The sequence below is a fragment of the Antedon bifida genome, chromosome 6, assembly GCF_963402885.1.
Source record: "Antedon bifida chromosome 6, ecAntBifi1.1, whole genome shotgun sequence".
Classification (NCBI taxonomy): domain Eukaryota; kingdom Metazoa; phylum Echinodermata; class Crinoidea; order Comatulida; family Antedonidae; genus Antedon; species Antedon bifida.
In genome coordinates, this window is record NC_136231.1 from 11,233,639 (window position 1) to 11,254,240 (window position 20,602).

Genomic DNA, 20,602 nt, shown 5'->3' on the forward strand with positions numbered 1-20,602 from the left:
CGATTCTTTGCTTTTTCTTTTCTAATTCTATAAGATTGTTTTCGTTTTCCGCTCAATATTTTTACTCTGCTTTCCGAACAAGGGCTTTCAACAGTTTTACTCTGTTTGTGTTTTGGTTCTATATCTTCAAATGTGTCCCAAGTTTCTTTTCCCGTTTTCTTTCGTTTCTTCGATGTGACATTCATATCAACTTGTCCTGTTGTTTCCTGAACATTATTTTGACTAACATTGACAGATTCCACTACATTAAAATGCACATTCATGGTGTACAAAATATATATACCATTGTCAGTTGTAACATCATCTATTCTTCCCGGCTTTTTAGCAGAAAACAATTGCCACGTCAAAAGTTGATCATTAAATGAATAAATATCTGTATTAAGCAAGTTTGCCATTGCACTTATTTCAGTATTGGATGCCCACGTTCCATTATCTATTACTCTTTTTTTAAACACATATTCCTTAACTGATCTATATTCGTGACTAAATGTATTAATAAACAAGTTACCAGTCTCCAATAAATGATTAGTAATTGCTCTTCTTAAAAGTAAATGATTATCTTCAGTACCAGAAATAATGTATGAAATTGCACGATAAAAACAATTACCATCACCTGTAATATTCGTAATTTGAAGAGGATGTCCAATCTGACTAGCTCTGTTAATACCACAATTCATATCGGTATGTTCACAATGAATGCCTACTTCATTACACATGTTTTTCTTTTGTGCTTCTGAGATAGGAATAAATTTAAAATTCTTGTCAGGTCTTTCTTCATACTGAACATTAACAATTTCAATATCACTATCACTTTGACATCCATTACTTGATGAGACATGAGTTTCTTTATTATGTTTTTGACCTTTAACTTTAGAATCAATATTCTTGTCAGGTAATCGTGTACTACATTTATACTGATAAGACGTACTAGGTTCATCAACATCGACATTTTCCAAGTTGCTTTCATCAAACACAGAAGCGGAACATAACATCATAGACTTATTTTCAATATTTACACCAGTCAGTTCAAACTCGGTGTCATGTAAATTACAGTTCATTGACCTTGCTAATCTTATACAATAATCGTACACACCTTGCCAAGATGCACTGTAAAGTAAAATACTCTTTCCATGTTCACTAACACAACCAAATCGATATCTTGCATGTGGATCAAATATAAGAAATCCATTTACACGTTTGATAATAGAAAATGTGCTTCTGTTAAAATTCATAAAAAATGCATCATGTTGGTGTAATTCTTGTTCAACAGCTTGCTTTAATGATAAAGCTCCATATTCAGCCATAAATTCGAGATTCCCATCTATTATGCCAAACACTGATTCTTTGGGGGATATTACGAATGTGTTATCCAAAATATCCAATTCTTTCGGCAGTTCTGAAATCATCAAAAGGTCCTCGTGCATAGTGGAATCTTTCTGAATGTAACAGTACAACTCGTTTCCAAGAGTCAATATTGTATCAAGATCTTTGGTGTAAAATTCATTTCCATTCCTCTTTGTAGAATAAAGAATAGCTACAAGACTATTTGCAACACACTGTTTACCACGTGCAAAGCCAAACCTATAATTCCCTTGATTAAAACTACCCTGTGCTACAGTTATATTTTCATTACTATTATATAGTTGTAATTCTTTTATTGATTGTGTTTTCTGCCTTTTTCGTGTATTTTTTTGTTTTGGTACCTCATCGATTATCAATTCTTCCGAAAAATTATTTTTTGTTAAAACTTCAATATCCACATCGATAGTATGTTGGTCACATTTAGGTTTAGTATGGGACCTAATTTTTTCAGTCACTGCTTTTTTGCATTCGTCATTAATTATCAATACTTCATTTTCCTCAAATTCACAACTTGCACATGTTTGATTTTTATGATCTGTACCATTACTATCAATTATTCTATTTCTGTCATTTATTTTGCTATTATTTTGTGGTTTCACATCGTCAGTCGCTGTGTTGTCGGTTTCTTCAGTACATTTCATTTTAAAATCCTCGTCAGTTTTTATTTCTGAATTGTCATTATCACCCATGTTCTTTAAAATAATATCTTCGCCAATCCGTTCCATAATATCGCAATCATTCTTTAAATTCAGGTCCACATTACCTTGTGATTTTTTGTTATCAATCTTCTTAGTTTTGACAAAACGACCCTTGTTATTTCGTAAACGTTTCGAACCACCACCTGATTGTTGTTGTATTCCGTTTATTATTTTTGTATTTTTCAAAACATCACACGTAGGCTTACCACTGTCGTCAATTATTATTTGTGAATTTCCCAATACATTCGTTTTATCATTTTCCTTGTTGTATTCTCTGTAAGTATTTGTATTCATATTCCATTCCATTTTGTTATTTCGTCTTTCATAGAAATCTTTTACACCTTTGCCAATATATTTTATACCGGGTTCTATACTTATACCATGTATAACGCGCTTTCTCCTTTTCTTATTTCCTCTGTTTTTACATCTTTTTTTTCTGTTGTCGGTTCTTTTCTTTGATCTTACCCTTATCCAATCACTACCAAGTAAATCTTCACATCCTATTTGTTGACATTTTAATTTGGCATTATTACAACGTTTTTCTTTATTTTTCGGTAATTCTGGAAAGTCTGCAGTGACAGATTCATCAGGTTCTAGAATCGTATATCTATTGAAATGACAGGGAATACCTATTTCACCCAATATGTTATCAACAAAATTACTATTCCCACACATTGAACAAATCCAAATTACTCTGGAATCACATAGTTTGTCTTCAAAAACATCTCTTACACATTTCACATGAAAATATTGACTACAACAGTCACATGTTATGCAATTGTCGTCTGCTTTCACTTCAATACTACATAAATCGCATGTATCATCAAACTCTGAAGTGACCTTTGTATCATAAGATAATATGTTTATGGTATCATCAATTATTTCTTTAAATTCAATTGTATCTTTCATAAATTCATAATTGACATTACCTGTATCATCATTTCTCTCGTCTTTGACATTCTCAGTTGAACAGCATTCATCAAGTAGGTCCAAGATGTCATTAACAACTATTTTAAATTCTGCTGTCTTATCCATAACTCCATTATTAACATTACCAGTTGTATTGACAAAAATCTGCTTTTTACTTGTAACTTCTTTATTCACATTCTTACACAAATAAATTATCATTGTAAAGATAATTAACAAAAAGATACCAACTACTGTTATGAATTGCATATCCATTTTCTTCAAATTAATAAAGTTTGTTTACAAATTAAATTAAAATGTATTCTACAATTCCAATAAATATTAGGTTCTTTTATCAATTAAAACTTCAAAAAAGAAATACTTGCTACAACAAAATATATTATTAAAATTCCAAAAACAATTCAATTTTATATTCTCTTTTGTTTCTATGATTTTAACTTTTGCCCTAATTTATATTTAATATATATATATATATTCAATATTTTTTTGTCTGCTTCTTTTCAATAAGTAGATTATACAATTTCACTGAATACAGAAATTAGCTTCTACTTAATATTGGCTTGATGAAATACTTTATATTAATTTAAACTTCTCTGTAATACTTGGTTATGCTAAATAGTTTCAGATTGTAATTTATATTCTTTTTACAATTCTACTTAATAGAATTCAAATAAAAAGTGATCTTTAAATCTTCTTTAATTTATTCTTTTGTAATAAACTCTGTTTAATATTTGTTTCTTTGAAATAAGCTTCTGTTTTATTCTTCAAACTTTCTGCAAAAATGGTTTTGAAATAAACTTTGGTTTATCTTCAAGGTTTCACTGAATGTTTGCAAAAATGGTTTTGAAATAAACTTCGGTTTATCTTCAAGGTTTCACTGAATGTTTGCAAAAATGGTTTTGAAATAAACTTTGGTTTATCTTCAAGGTTTTACTGAATGTTTGCAAAAATGGTTTTGAAATAAACTTCAGTTTATCTTCAAGGTTTCACTGAATGTTTGCAAAAATGGTTTTGAAGTAAACTTCGGTTTATCTTCAAGGTTTTACTGAATGTTTGCAAAAATGGTTTTGAAGTAAACTTCGGTTTATCTTCAAGGTTTTACTGAATGTTTTACTGAATGTTTTACAGATAAATTGTACAGAAATATTCTTTGTTCGGTAACCCCTCGTAGATACTCTCTTCGGAGAGAAGGATCTTTTTCTAAAGATCCGGATCTCTTCTGAGATCCAGTGGGTTTATATAAGACAGTCACCTACAATAAAAGAAAAAAAAAGAGTTAGGTATTGATTTTAAGATACACTGTACTAAAAATTACAGTCAAAGAATTATAAATTAAATCAGTAGATAAATCAGTGTATTTACAAATAGCTAAATAATAATATACACATCCCCTTGTGGAATGTAACATGATCTATTGGGCCTAGCAAAACAAATTAGGACCAACTCACTACTAAATTCAGGATAGACCCATTTTGTAAATTGCAAGTAGATGCCTGGAGAAACTGACCGCCACATTTATGTTAAAAAGGATGATTGTCCCAAATTTTTAAGTAAATTGTGATAATATATTTGTGACTTTCGTTTATACAATATAAATAAATCACTATAGAAGATATTTTGACCTAAAAATGTCAAAAATTCATTACATAGAATGTGTCGGAAACAAATTCTTTTATAACACTTTCACCTTCACAATTTTTCAACTTCTGCGAAATCAACTTGTATTTTTGTTGCTTTTAATCAAATACTTGTATAAAATGATAATTCACATAAATTGTTATATTGTAATATTCAATAAAGTCCTAGTATAAACATATAATCTGAAAATAGGTTTAATTATTCAATGTTCTAATATAATAGAATTTTATACACAAAAATATTTGGTCACTCAGTATTGTAAATTTACAGACAACACATGTTTATCAATTAAGGAAGGGCATAAAGTAAGAAAAATATGTTTTTCCGTTTTACAGATAATTTTCTAATACTCACAGCTGTAACTGACACTGTATATTTTCTGTACAACTACAATCTAAAAAATAAAAGGAAAATCATTAATAATGGCAATAAACAACATTATCACTTTTTCAAAATCAACATGCTTCTTAATCGAAAAATTAAGAAATTTCCTCAAAATGACTTTAGGTATGGGCTGGTTGATTGGGGTCTACATGTTGTCTCAATACTAATTTCATTTAATATCTTATTCACAAACAATAAAATTAGAATAGAATTATGTAAATGTTTCATAATAGAAAATGGCTACAAAATAACAGGCAAAAGTTCACAAAGTAAGGAAAAATATGTTTTCTCCGTTTAACAGATAATCTACTAATACTCACAGCTGTAGCTGACACTGTATATTTTCTACAATCTAAAAAAAAACAAGGAAAAACATTATTAACAACATTAACACTTTTTCCAAATCAAAATGCTTCTTAATGTCTGAAAAATTAAGAAATTTCCTCAAAATGACTTTGGGTATGAGACAGCTGATTAGGGCCTACATGTTGTCTCAATGCTAATTTCATTTAATATTTTATTCACAAACCATAAAATCTGAATGATGTAAATGTTTCATAATAAAAAATGCCTACAAAATAACAGGCAACAGTTCACAAAGTAAGGAAAATATGTTTTCTCTGTTTAACAGATAATCTACTAATACTCACACAGCTGTAGCCGACACTGTATATGTTCTACAATCTAAGAAAAAACAAGGAAAACATTAATAATGGCAATAAACAACATTAACACTTTTTCCAAATCAACATGCTTCTTAATCGAGGTCTGAAAAATTAAGAAATTTCCTCAAAATGACTTTAGGTATGGGACGGTGGTTAGGGCCTACATGTTGTCTCAATGCTAATTTCATTTAATATTTTATTCACAAACCATAAAATCTGAATGATGTAAATGTTTCATAATAGAAAATGCCTACAAAATAAGAGGCAACAGTTCACAAAATAAGGAAAATATGTTTTCTCCGTTTATCAGATAATCTACTAATACTCACAGCTGTAGCCGACACTGTATATGTTCTACAATCTAAAAAAAAAAACAAGGAAAAACATTAATAATGGCAATAAACAACATTAACACTGGGTATAAGACGACTGATTAGGGCCTACATGTTGTCTCAATGCTAATTTCATTTAATATTTTATTCACAAACAATAAAATCTGAATTATGTAAATGTTTCATAATAGTATATGCCTACAAAATAACAGGCAACTCTTCACTCCCAATCATGAGGCCATTAATCATCTCTACAAATTATTTATTTTATGTACACTAGGCCTAGGCCTACTTTACTTACGATATTCTACTGTAGATACTATGAAATTGCTTAAAATTAACAATTTCTGCAAACAATAATGTACAAATGCACACTATAAATGCACAGGTACAACCTAAAAAGAAATTTAAAAATAGATACTAACTTGTATTAAACCACTAACATGTATTGATTTAGGTCTATGCATAAAGTTAAGGGTTTCTTTATAAAAACTATTCATTATGATTGCAAATTGTTTAACATTAATTATTATTTAAAAAAAACCTAGTCCATCCATACAAATTGGTTATAAAATTGCCAGATAAATTAAAACTCTATAGGCCTATTTGTTCATATTTAACATACAAATCAGGCCATACACGTTCTCCTCTCCTTCGGAAGCCATTGACAAAAACGTCACTACGTTAATCATCTCTGAAAACAAGCCTCCCGTGTGTAACAACAAAGAACTTATTCTTTGGTAACAAGTAGGCTTGGTGGCAGGCCCAGTCAGTCAGTACGTTGCAATTACAACTACAAATCAAACAATCCACATAATTTCTTACCTATTTCTTATACTAATCAAATTAAAAACAACTTGAGTTTGATATTATTATTATTCGTTGACGAATAATATACAATAATATATAAAATTGTTGTAATTTTATCAGAGTGGCGACTCTAAATAAAAATCAACGTGGAGTTATCCAAGTCATGCATACAACAACAACACGTTCAACGTTGTCTTTTCTCTCCTTCCTTCCCCTCGATCAAATTTCACCACACAGTATGGCAAGCAATCTCCGCCAAAATTATCAATATTATTGTAACAAATAACGAAAATTAGTTTTCACGTAGACCTTTGAATTTCTACGTGTATATTACACGTTGCGTTTGCGCGGATAACCTAACTCGTCCGTAGTGACGAGTTCAAATCTAGTTAGTTATCCGCACTCAGCGGATAACTCCTTGTAACTGTCCTGTTTCATCATCTTTTTTTTTTTTTTTTTTCTGTATTCTTCTTTCTTTCTGTCATTTTTGTGTCACACGTAACTCAAAAACGTGTAAACATAACATTTTATAACTTTGTCAACATGTGGGCATTCACGTGAAGTTGTGCACCTGCTATTGTGAATGACGTCAGAGTTGCGCAACGTGACTTACGCGCGTTTTTATGAATTTCGCGTATTTAACATAGATCGAAAACCATATAACATTTTAATTTGAAACTTAGAAAAAGTTTAAGTTATATCTTGCGCTAACTGACTGTGGGAAAAAATGACATGTTTTACACAAAGTTACGCGTGCACGCGCGTTTGAAATTTCAAAATGCGAAAAATCAATTTCTAATCAACTTTCTACGTGTTTCATGTCATTTTGAGCATGTAAAAAATTCCCACGCGCGCGCATTTTTTTACGCGCGCGGTGCGCACGTAGCGTTGAAAACAATTTTTTTCCCGTGATTTATGTTTTTCCAGCCTTTTCTAGTAATTTTACCAACTTTTGAACAATTTCGATATAAAATTACGTCATACGGGCACGTCGAATTGGATAATTTACGTGCATTTTTTATTAAAAAGTTCAAAAAATCGTCAAAATTATGCCCTTTTTTAAACAGTCGTAGTTCCTAAACTAAACGGTGAAAGTTATTTTTTTTGCATATTCTGGAAGTTGATGAGTTGTAGATTTTGGATCATGCGTTAATATGGCTAACCGAACATTGTGACGTCACCGTATGGCCACGCGAATATAAAATATATGATTTTTGTATCTTTCATCATAGCGCATGACATTTAATAGAGCGCATCTCCAATTATCTGTTTTCCATTTTTACCCAAATTTTTATATTATCTAGGTCAATCAACTATCTTTCGCATGAGTTAAAAATATTTTAATTTTTATGACGTCATCATGTCTAAAAATGTAAATAATGTGGGTCACTTATTTTCATCTTTACAGTAAATTTCAATCTGTTATAGCTCGTCAGAATAAAACGTGATAATCATGATTAAAACGTTTTCTGGAAGCTATTGGATTGTAGATACGAATTCATGTGAACATTTTGCCAATCGGATGTTGTGACGTCATCATATGGCCAGTTGAATAAAAAAAGTCGTATTTTCATATTTTGCGTAATAGTTCATCACATTTAAAAGGGCGCGCATCTATATTTTACGTATTCAAATTTCTTCTACACGGTAATATGTGGTTGCTGAGATAATGTCCTTCAGAAATTGCTGTCTTAGTTTTTCATTTTGATACCGTCGCCATGTTAAAAATAGGAATAACCGGGGGTCCCGTAATTTCACCTATTCTACACTGTATGTAATATGTATACAGATTATACTGTTTATACTGTATATACTATATGACACAAAATTGACAGAATTCAGCACTAACAACATATCATATTCTTCAGATCAGGTCATAATGCCATAATCTTTTTCTGTGTGCAAAAGTCTAACGTATGACGTGCACGTGGCGTTTGTCGTGCGGATAACTAACTCGTCAAAGTGACGAGTTACATGTCTAGTTGGTTTTCCGCAACGAAGTTGCAGGAAAACCTCTTGTGATTGTACGAAATCATCAACTTTTTATTTATCTTCTTTCTTTCTGTATGATTTTTGTGTATCGCTTTTCTCTGAAACTTGCAAACATAACATTTTGTGAACTATGTTAACATTTTGACATTTATGTAACGTCGTCAAGCGAAGCTTTTCATGATGTTTACAATTGCGCAACGTGACGTACGCGCGATTTAACGATTTTCTCGTATTTAACATAGGTCAAAAACCAAATAACATTTTAAATTGAAACTTTGCACAAGTTTAATTTATATCATGCGCTAACTTTCTGTTGAACAAAAATTGCGTGTTTTACACAAAGTTACGCGCGCACGCGCATTTAAAATTTCAAAATGCGCAAAATTAATTTCTAATCAACTTTCTACGCGTTTCATGTCGTTTTAAGCATGTAAAAAATTCCCACGCGTGCGCAAATTTTTACGTGTGCGGTGCGCACGTAGCATTAAAAACATATTTTTTTCGCGTGATTTATGTTTCTCCAGCCTTTTCTAGTAATTTTACCAACTTTTAAACAATTTCGACTTAAAGTAACGTCATACGAGCACGTGGAATTGGACAATTTGCGCGAGTTTTTGTTGAAAAAGTTAAAAAATTCGTCAAAATTATGCCTTTTTTTAAACAGTCGTAATTTCTAAACTGCACGGTCAACTTTTTGTGGATGACATTTTCTGGAAGTTAATGAGTTGTAGATATCGGATCATGTATTAATATGGCTAACCGGACATTGTGACGTCATCGTATGGCCACGCGAATATAAAATTTAGGATTTTTGTATCTTTCGTCATAGCTCATCACATTTAATAGAGCGCATCTCCACTTATCCGTTTTCCATTTTCACCCAAATTTTGATATTGTCTAGGTCAATCAACTGTCTTTCGCATGAATTAGAAATATTTTAATTTTTTTGACGTCATCATTCCTAAAAATTTAAATTACGTGTGGCATTAATTTCATCTTTACAGTAAATTTTAATCTGTTATAGCTCGTAAGAATAAAATTTGATAATCACGATTAAAACGTTTTATGGAAGCTATTGGATTGTAGATACGAAATCATGTGAAAATTTTGCCAATCGGATGTTGTGACGTCATCATATGGCCAGTTAAATGAAAAAAGTCGTATTTTCATTTTTTGCGTCATAATTCATTACATTTAAAAGAGCGCGCATCAATATTTCACGTATTCAAATTTCTTCTAGACGTTAATATGTTGTTGCTGAGATAATTTCCTTCCGAAATTGCTACCTTCGCATTTCATTTTAAAACCGTCAACATGTTAACATTTGCAATAAATAGCGGGTCCCGTAATTTCACCTATTCTACACTGTGTGATATGGATACAGATTATACTGTGTATACTATATATGAATCGAAATAATAGAATTCAGCAATAACAACATATCATATTCTTCAGTTCAGGTCATAATGCCAACGTGAACACTTCCTTTTGTCCTCAACCTATCCCTTAATGTTAAAAGGTACGTCGTTACACGTTCATGTTGAACCACTTGCGCGGCGGAAAACCAAACTCGTCAAAGTGACGAGTTACATGTCTAGTTGGTTATCCGCACTTGGCGGATAACCCCTTGTTATTGTCAGGATCTTTTTTTTTTTTTTTTTTTTTTTCTATGTTATTCTTCTTTCTTTCCCAGAATTTTGTGTCACGTGTATCTCAAATTCTGATCAACATTACATCGTATAACTTTGTCAGAAGATTTACCTCTATCTGTAGAAGTGCAGGACAGTTCGTTTTTTTACTTTAGAGTCGCGCAGCGTAAGCTACGCGCGATTTTATGAATTTTGCGTATTTAACATAGACTAAAAACCAAAAGTCATTTTGTAATGACACTTGGTGAACATTTAAGTCATATCAAGTGCAAACTTTCTATGGATTAAAAATGGCATGTTTCACAGAAAGTTACGCGCGCACGCGCGTTTAAAATTTCAGAATGCGTAAAATCAATTTCTAATCAACTTTCTACGCGTTTCAGGTCATTTTGAGCATTTCAAAAATTCCCACGCGTGCGCAATATTTTTTACGCGCACGTGCGCACGTAGCGCAAAAACATCTTTTTTTTGCTTGATTTTTGTTTTTTCAGCCTTTTCTAGTAAATTTACCAATTTTCAATCAATTTCGACTTAAAATCACGTCATACGAGCACGTAGAATTAAACAATTTGCGCGCGTTTTTAATGAAAAAGTTACAAAATTTGTCAAAATTTTGCCTTTTTTAAAACAGTCATAGATTGTAAACTACGTGGTGAACTTTTTTAAAATTGCATATTCTGGAAGTTGATGAGTTGTAGATATCGAATCATGCATCGATATGGCTAACCAGACATTCTGACGTCATCGTATGGCCACTCGAATATAAAATATAGGATTTTTGTCTCTTTCGCATAGCTCATCACATTTAATAGAGCGCATCTCCACTTATCCGTATTCCATTTCCCCCCATTTTGTTATATTGTCTAGGCCAATCAATTATCTTTCGCATAATCTACCATTTTTTAAATTGTGATGACGTCATCATGTCCAAAAGCGTCAATAACTTGGGTCCCTTATTTTCACCTATTCTGCACTGTATGTAGTACGTATACAGAATATAGTGTATACCGTATATACTTTGACGTGACGCAAAATAGAGAGCGCACTAACATTTTTACAATGGCATAATCGTTTTTCTGTGCGCAATATTCTAACGTATGACGTGCACGTGGCTTTTGCGCTGCGGATAACCTAACTCGTCCGTAGTGACGAGTTCAAATCTAGTATTTATTTCTTTCCTTCCACCCTTCTCGCTCATTTTTTGTGGGCGGCGTATCTCTAATTCTGGCCAACATAAGATTGTGTAACTTTGTCACAAGATTGACCTGTAGCTGTATATGTGCAGGACGTTTCGTTTTTTGACTTTAGAGTCGCGCAGCGTAAGTTACGCGCGATTTTGTGAATTTCGCGTATTTAACATAGATCAAAAACCAAAAAACAATTTTAATTGAAACTTGGCAAAAGTGTAATTTATATCATGCGCTAATTTTCTATGGATTTAAAATGGCACTTTTCACAGAAAGTTACGCGCGCACGCGCGTTTAAAAATTTAAAATGCGAAAATTCACCTTCTAATCAATTTTCTACGCGTTTCATGTCATTTTGAGCATTTCAAAAATTCCCACACGTGCGCATTTTTCTTACGCGCACGTGCGCATGTAGCGCAAAAACATTTTTTTTTTGCTTGATTTTTGTTTTTTCAGCCTTTTCTAGTAAATTTACCAATTTTCTATCAATTTCGACTTAAAATCACGTCATACGAGAACGTAGAATTAAACAATTTGCGCGCAATTTTGATGAAAAAGTTCAAAAATTTGTCAAAATTATGCCTTTTTTTAAACAGTCATAGATTCTAAACTACGTGGTGAACTTTTTTATAATTACATATTCTGGTAGTAGATGAGTTGTAGATATCGAATCAAGCATCGATATGGCTAACAGGACATTGTGACGTCATCGTATGGCCACTCGAATATAAAATAGCGGATTTTATCTCTTTCGTCATAGCTCATCACATTTAATAGAGCGCATCTCCACTTATCCGTATTCCATTTCCCCCCATTTTTTTTATATTGTCTAGGCCAATCAATTATCTTTCGCATGATTTACCATTTTTAAATTTGTGATGACGTCATCATGTTCAAAAGCGTCAATAACTTTGGTCACTTATTTTCACCTATTCTGAACTGTATATAGTACGTATAAAGATTTTACTGTATATACTGTAACGGCATTTGGTATAGCCCAAATCATTTATTTCCTACCTATTGCTATAATGTAGCAGGCCAAATAAGACTAAGTACTGATTGGCTATTTTACTGTGTGTGTAATTTAATTACGCACTAACTTGTGGTAAACAATTTATCCAGGGACCTAGTATAGTATAGTAATCATGATAATCTTTTTCTGTGTGCAATATTCTAACGTATGACGTGCAGGCTTTTGGGCTGCGGATAACCTAACTCGTCCGTAGTGACGAGTTCAAATCTAGTTTTTTTTTTTTGGTTATCCGCACTTGGCGGATAACCCCTTGTTATTGTCAGGATCTTTTTTTTTTTTTTTTTTTTTTTTTTCTATGTTATTCTTCTTTCTTTCCCTGAATTTTGTTGGCAGCGTATCTCTAATTCTGGCCAACATAAGATTGTGTAACTTTGTCATAAGATTGACCTGTAGCTGTAGATGTGCAGGACGTTTCGTTTTTTGACTATAGAGTTGCGCCGCGTAAGTTACGCGTGATTTTGTGAATTTTGCGTATTTACCATAGATTGAAAACCAAAAAACAATTGAAATTGAAACTTGGCAAAAGTGTAATTTATATCATGCGCTAACTTTCTATGGATTAAAAATGGCACTTTTTACAGAAAGTTACGGGCGCACGCGCGTTTAAAATTTAAAAATGCGAAAAATCAATTTCTAATCAACTTTCTACGCGTTTCATGTCATTTTGAGCATTTCAAAAATTACGCGTGCGCACGTAGCGCAAAAACAATTTTTTTTTTGCTTGATTTTTGTTTTTTCAGCCTTTTCTAGTAATTTTACTAATTTTTATACAATTTCGACTTAATATCACGTCATACGAGCACGTAGAATTGAACAATTTGCGCGCGTTTTTGATAAACAATTTCAAAAATTTGTCAAAATTATACCTTTTTTTAAACAGTCATAGATTTTAAACTACATGGTCAATTTTATTTTTTTTTACATATTCTGAAAGTAGATGAGTTGTAGATATAGAATCATGCATCCATTTGGCTAACCGGACATTGTGACGTCATCGTATGGCCACTCCAATATCAAATATAAGATTTTTGTCTCTTTCGTCATAGCTCATCACATTTAATAGAGCGCATCTCTACTTATCCATATTCCATTTTCCTCAATTTTGTAATATTGTCTAGGTAAATCAATTATCTTTTACATGATTTACCATTTTTAAAATTGTGATGACGTCATCATGTTCAAAAGCGTCAATAACTTTGGTCATTTATTTTCACCTATTCTGCACTGTATGTAGTACGTATACAGTATATAGTGTATACCGTATATACTTAGACGTGAAGCAAAATAGAGGGCGCACTAACACTTTTTCAATGGCATAATCGTTTTTCTGCGCGCAATATTCTAACTTATGTCGTGCGCGTGGCTTTTGCGCTGCGGATAACCTAACTCGTCCGTAGTGACGAGTTCAAATCTAGTTGGTTATCCGCACTTGGCGGATAACCCCTTGTTATTGTCAGGATCTTTTTTTTTTTTTTTGGTTATCCGCACTTGGCGGATAACCCCTTGTTATTGTCAGGATCTTTTTTTTTTTTTTTTTCTATGTTATTCTTCTTTCTTTCCCTGAATTTTGTTGGCAGCGTATCTCTAATTCTGGCCAACATAAGATTGTGTAACTTTGTCATAAGATTGACCTGTAGCTGTAGATGTGCAGGACGTTTCGTTTTTTGACTATAGAGTTGCGCCGCGTAAGTTACGCGTGATTTTGTGAATTTCGCGTATTTACCATAGATTGAAAACCAAAAAAACAATTTAAATTGAAACTTGGCAAAAGTGTAATTTATATCATGCGCTAACTTTCTATGGATTAAAAATGGCACTTTTTACCGAAAGTTACGCGCGCACGCGCGTTTAAAATTTCAAAATGCGTAAAATCAATTTCTAATCAACTTTCTACGCGTTTCAGGTCATTTTGAGCATTTCAAAAATTCCCACGCGTGCGCAATATTTTTACGCGCGCGTGCGCACGTAGGGCAAAAACATGTTTTTTTTGCTTGATTTTTGTTTTTTCAGCCTTTTCTAGTAATTTTACCAACTTTCAAACAATTTCGACTTAAAATCACGTCATACGAGCACGTAGAATTGAACAATTTGCGCGCGTTTTTGATAAACAATTTCAAAAATTGGTCAAAATTATACCTTTTTTTAAACAGTCATAGATTCTAAACTACATGGTCAATTTTATTTTTTTTTACATATTCTGAAAGTAGATGAGTTGTAGATATAGAATCATGCATCCATTTGGCTAACCGGACATTGTGACGTCATCGTATGGCCACTCCAATATCAAATATAGGATTTTTGTCTCTTTCGTCATAGCTCATCACATTTAATAGAGCGCATCTCTACTTATCCATATTCCATTTTCCTCAATTTTGTAATATTGTCTAGGTAAATCAATTATCTTTTACATGATTTACCATTTTTAAAATTGTGATGACGTCATCATGTTCAAAAGCGTCAATAACTTTGGTCATTTATTTTCACCTATTCTGCACTGTATGTAGTACGTATACAGTATATAGTGTATACCGTATATACTTAGACGTGAAGCAAAATAGAGGGCGCACTAACACTTTTTCAATGGCATAATCGTTTTTCTGCGCGCAATATTCTAACTTATGTCGTGCGCGTGGCTTTTGCGCTGCGGATAACCTAACTCGTCCGTAGTGACGAGTTCAAATCTAGTTGGTTATCCGCACTTGGCGGATAACCCCTTGTTATTGTCAGGATCTTTTTTTTTTTTCTTTCTTATTCTTCTTTCTTTCCCAGAATTTTGTTGCGCGTGTATCTCTAAATCTTCTTAACATAACAGTGTATAACTTTATCAAAAGATTGACCTCTATCTGAAGATGTCGTAATAAGGTTTTCAGTCCTGTGCGAGTTGCGCAGCGTAAGTTACGCGCAATTTTATGAATTTCGCGTATTTAACATAAGTTAAAAACCAAAAGTCATTTTGTATTGACACTTGGTGAAAATTTAAGTCATATTAAGGGCAAACTTTCTATGGATTAAAAATTGCACGTCTCAAACAAAGTTACGCGCGCACGCGCGTTTAAAATTTCAAAATGCGAAAAATCAATTTCTAATCAACTTTCTATGCGTTTTATGTCATTTTGAGCATGCCAAAAATTCCCACGCGCGCGCACATTTTTTACGCGCACGTGCGCACATAGCGTTAAAAACATACTTTTTTCGCGTGATTTATGTTTTTCCAGCCTTTTCTAGTAATTTTACCAACTTTTAAACAATTTCGACTCAAAGTCACGTCATACGAGCACGTGGAATTGGATAATTTGCGCGAGTTTTTGATGAAAAAGTTCAAAAATTCGTCAAAATTATGCCTTTTTTTAAACAGTCATAGATTCTAAACTACAAGGTGAATTTTATTTTTTATTACATATTCTGAAAGTAAATGAGTTGTAGATATTGAATCATGCATTGATATGGCTAACCTAATATTGTGACATCATCGTATGGCCACCCGAATACAAAATATAGGATTTTTTTCTCTTTCATCATAGCTCGTCAAACTTAATAGAGCGCATCTCTACTTATCGGTATTCCATTTCCCTCATTTTTTTTATTTTGTCTAGGTCAATCAATTATCTTTCGCATGCTTTACCATTTTTAAAATTGTGATGACGTCATCATGTCCAAAAGCGTCAATAACTTGGGCCACTTATTTTCACCTATTCTTCACTGTATGTAGTACGTATACAATATATAGTGTAAACTGTTTATACTTAGACGTGACACAAAATAGAGAGCGCACTAACATTTTTTCAATGGCATAATCGTTTTTCTCTGCTCAATATTTTAACGTATGACGTGCGCGTGGCGTTTGCTCTGCGGATAACCTAACTCGTCCGTAGTGACGAGTTCAAATCTAGTTGGTTATCCGCAACGAAGTTGCAGGATAACCTCTTGTGATTCTACGAAATCATCTTTTTATTTGGCTTCTTTCTTTCTGTATGATTTTTGTGGAACGCTTTTCTCTAAAACTTGCAAACATAACATTTTGTAACTTTCACAACATATCGTCATGCACATGAAGATGTGCTGCGAAGCTTTTCATGACGTTTACAATTGCGCAACGTGACTTACGCGTGATTTAACGATTTCCTCGTATTCAACATAGGTCGAAAACCAAATAACATTTCAAATTGAAACTTTCCAAAAGTTTAATTTATATCATGCGCTAACTTTCTGTTGAAAAAAAATTGCGTGTTTTACACAAAGTTACGCGTGCACGCGCATTTAAAATTTCAAAATGCGCAAAATTAATTTCTAATCAACTTTCTACGCGTTTCATGTCGTTTTAAGCATGTAACAAATTCCCACGCGTGCGCAAATTTTTACGTGTGCGGTGCGCACGTAGCATTGAAAACATATTTTTTTTGCGTGATTTATGTTTTTCCAGCCTTTTCTAGTAATTTTACCAAATTTTAAACAATTTCGACTTAAAGTTACGTCATACAAGCACGTCGAATTGGACAATTTGCGCGCATTTTTGATGAAAAAGTTCAAAAATTCGTTAAAAATATACCTTTTTTTAAACAGTCGTAATTTCTAAACTACACGGTCAACTTTTTGTGGATGACATATTCTGGAAGTTGATGAGTTGTAGATATCGGATCAGGTATAAATATGGCTAACCGGACATTGTGACGTCATCGTATGGCCACACGAATATAAAATTTAGGATTTTTGTATCTTTCGTCATAGCTCATCACATTGAATAGAGCGCATCTCCACTTATTCGTTTTCCATTTTCACCCCGATTTTGATATTGTCTAGGTCAATCAACTATCTTTCGCATGAGTTAAAAATATTTTAATTTTTATGACGTCATCATGCCTAAAAATTTAAATTACGTGTGGCATTAATTTCATCTTTACAGTAAATTTTAATCTGTTATAGATCGTAAGAATAAAATGTGATAATCACGATTAAAACGTTTTCTGGAAGCTATTGGATTGTAGATACGAAATCATGTAAAAATTTTGCCAATCGGATGTTGTGACGTCATCATATGGCCAGTTAAATAAAAAAGGTCGTATTTTCATCATTTGCGTCATAATTCATTACATTTAAAAGAGCGCGCATCAATATTTCACGTATTCAAATTTCTTCTACACGTTAATATGCTGTTGCTGAGATAATTTTCTTCCGAAATTGCTACCTTCGCGTTTCATTTAAAAACCGTTAAAAATTGCAAAAAATAGCGGGTCCCGTAATTTCACCTATTCTACACTGTATGTGATATGGATACAGATTATACTGTGTATACTATATATGAATCTAAATAATAAAATTCAGCAATAACAACATATCATATTCTTCAGTTCAGGTCATACGTGAACACTTCCTTTTGTCCTCAACCTATCCCCTTAATGTTAATGTTGCACCACTTGCGCGGCGGATAACCAAACTCGTCAAAGTGACGAGTTACATGTCTAGTTGGTTATCCGCACTTGGCGGATAACCCCTTGTTATTGTCAGGATCTTTTTTTTTTTTTTTTTTTTTTTCTATGTTATTCTTCTTTCTTTCCCAGAATTTTGTGTCACGTGTATCTCAAATTCTGATCAACATTACATCGTATAACTTTGTCAGAAGATTTACCTCTATCTGTAGAAGTGCAGGACAGTTCGTTTTTTTACTTTAGAGTCGCGCAGCGTAAGCTACGCGCGATTTTATGAATTTTGCGTATTTAACATAGACTAAAAACCAAAAGTCATTTTGTAATGACACTTGGTGAACATTTAAGTCATATCAAGTGCAAACTTTCTATGGATTAAAAATGGCATGTTTCACAGAAAGTTACGCGCGCACGCGCGTTTAAAATTTCAGAATGCGTAAAATCAATTTCTAATCAACTTTCTACGCGTTTCAGGTCATTTTGAGCATTTCAAAAATTCCCACGCGTGCGCAATATTTTTTACGCGCACGTGCGCACGTAGCGCAAAAACATCTTTTTTTTGCTTGATTTTTGTTTTTTCAGCCTTTTCTAGTAAATTTACCAATTTTCAATCAATTTCGACTTAAAATCACGTCATACGAGCACGTAGAATTAAACAATTTGCGCGCGTTTTTAATGAAAAAGTTACAAAATTTGTCAAAATTTTGCCTTTTTTAAAACAGTCATAGATTGTAAACTACGTGGTGAACTTTTTTAAAATTGCATATTCTGGAAGTTGATGAGTTGTAGATATCGAATCATGCATCGATATGGCTAACCAGACATTCTGACGTCATCGTATGGCCACTCGAATATAAAATATAGGATTTTTGTCTCTTTCGCATAGCTCATCACATTTAATAGAGCGCATCTCCACTTATCCGTATTCCATTTCCCCCCATTTTGTTATATTGTCTAGGCCAATCAATTATCTTTCGCATAATCTACCATTTTTTAAATTGTGATGACGTCATCATGTCCAAAAGCGTCAATAACTTGGGTCCCTTATTTTCACCTATTCTGCACTGTATGTAGTACGTATACAGAATATAGTGTATACCGTATATACTTTGACGTGACGCAAAATAGAGAGCGCACTAACATTTTTACAATGGCATAATCGTTTTTCTGTGCGCAATATTCTAACGTATGACGTGCACGTGGCTTTTGCGCTGCGGATAACCTAACTCGTCCGTAGTGACGAGTTCAAATCTAGTATTTATTTCTTTCCTTCCACCCTTCTCGCTCATTTTTTGTGGGCGGCGTATCTCTAATTCTGGCCAACATAAGATTGTGTAACTTTGTCACAAGATTGACCTGTAGCTGTATATGTGCAGGACGTTTCGTTTTTTGACTTTAGAGTCGCGCAGCGTAAGTTACGCGCGATTTTGTGAATTTCGCGTATTTAACATAGATCAAAAACCAAAAAACAATTTGAATTGAAACTTGGCAAAAGTGTAATTTATATCATGCGCTAATTTTCTATGGATTTAAAATGGCACTTTTCACAGAAAGTTACGCGCGCACGCGCGTTTAAAAATTTAAAATGCGAAAATTCACCTTCTAATCAATTTTCTACGCGTTTCATGTCATTTTGAGCATTTCAAAAATTCCCACACGTGCGCATTTTTCTTACGCGCACGTGCGCATGTAGCGCAAAAACATTTTTTTTTTGCTTGATTTTTGTTTTTTCAGCCTTTTCTAGTAAATTTACCAATTTTCTATCAATTTCGACTTAAAATCACGTCATACGAGAACGTAGAATTAAACAATTTGCGCGCAATTTTGATGAAAAAGTTCAAAAATTTGTCAAAATTATGCCTTTTTTTAAACAGTCATAGATTCTAAACTACGTGGTGAACTTTTTTATAATTACATATTCTGGTAGTAGATGAGTTGTAGATATCGAATCAAGCATCGATATGGCTAACAGGACATTGTGACGTCATCGTATGGCCACTCGAATATAAAATAGCGGATTTTATCTCTTTCGTCATAGCTCATCACATTTAATAGAGCGCATCTCCACTTATCCGTATTCCATTTCCCCCCATTTTTTTTATATTGTCTAGGCCAATCAATTATCTTTCGCATGATTTACCATTTTTAAATTTGTGATGACGTCATCATGTTCAAAAGCGTCAATAACTTTGGTCACTTATTTTCACCTATTCTGAACTGTATATAGTACGTATAAAGATTTTACTGTATATACTGTAACGGCATTTGGTATAGCCCAAATCATTTATTTCCTACCTATTGCTATAATGTAGCAGGCCAAATAAGACTAAGTACTGATTGGCTATTTTACTGTGTGTGTAATTTAATTACGCACTAACTTGTGGTAAACAATTTATCCAGGGACCTAGTATAGTATAGTAATCATGATAATCTTTTTCTGTGTGCAATATTCTAACGTATGACGTGCAGGCTTTTGGGCTGCGGATAACCTAACTCGTCCGTAGT

At 32.9% G+C, this 20,602-nt stretch overlaps 1 long non-coding RNA gene across 2 annotated transcripts in view; it reads right to left on the reverse strand.

The window, feature by feature from the left end:
* Positions 1 to 4,140: 4,140 nt before the first annotated feature.
* Positions 4,141 to 20,602, reverse strand: part of LOC144845560 (uncharacterized) — a 34,998-nt gene continuing 18,536 nt past the window's right edge. For both annotated transcript variants that reach the window (XR_013612567.1, XR_013612566.1), the window contains exons 3-5: positions 5,330 to 5,361; positions 4,980 to 5,019; positions 4,141 to 4,239 (exon numbers count right to left, since the gene is read on the reverse strand). This is a non-coding gene — a long non-coding RNA (uncharacterized LOC144845560). The remainder of the gene's footprint in view (positions 4,240 to 4,979; positions 5,020 to 5,329; positions 5,362 to 20,602) is intronic.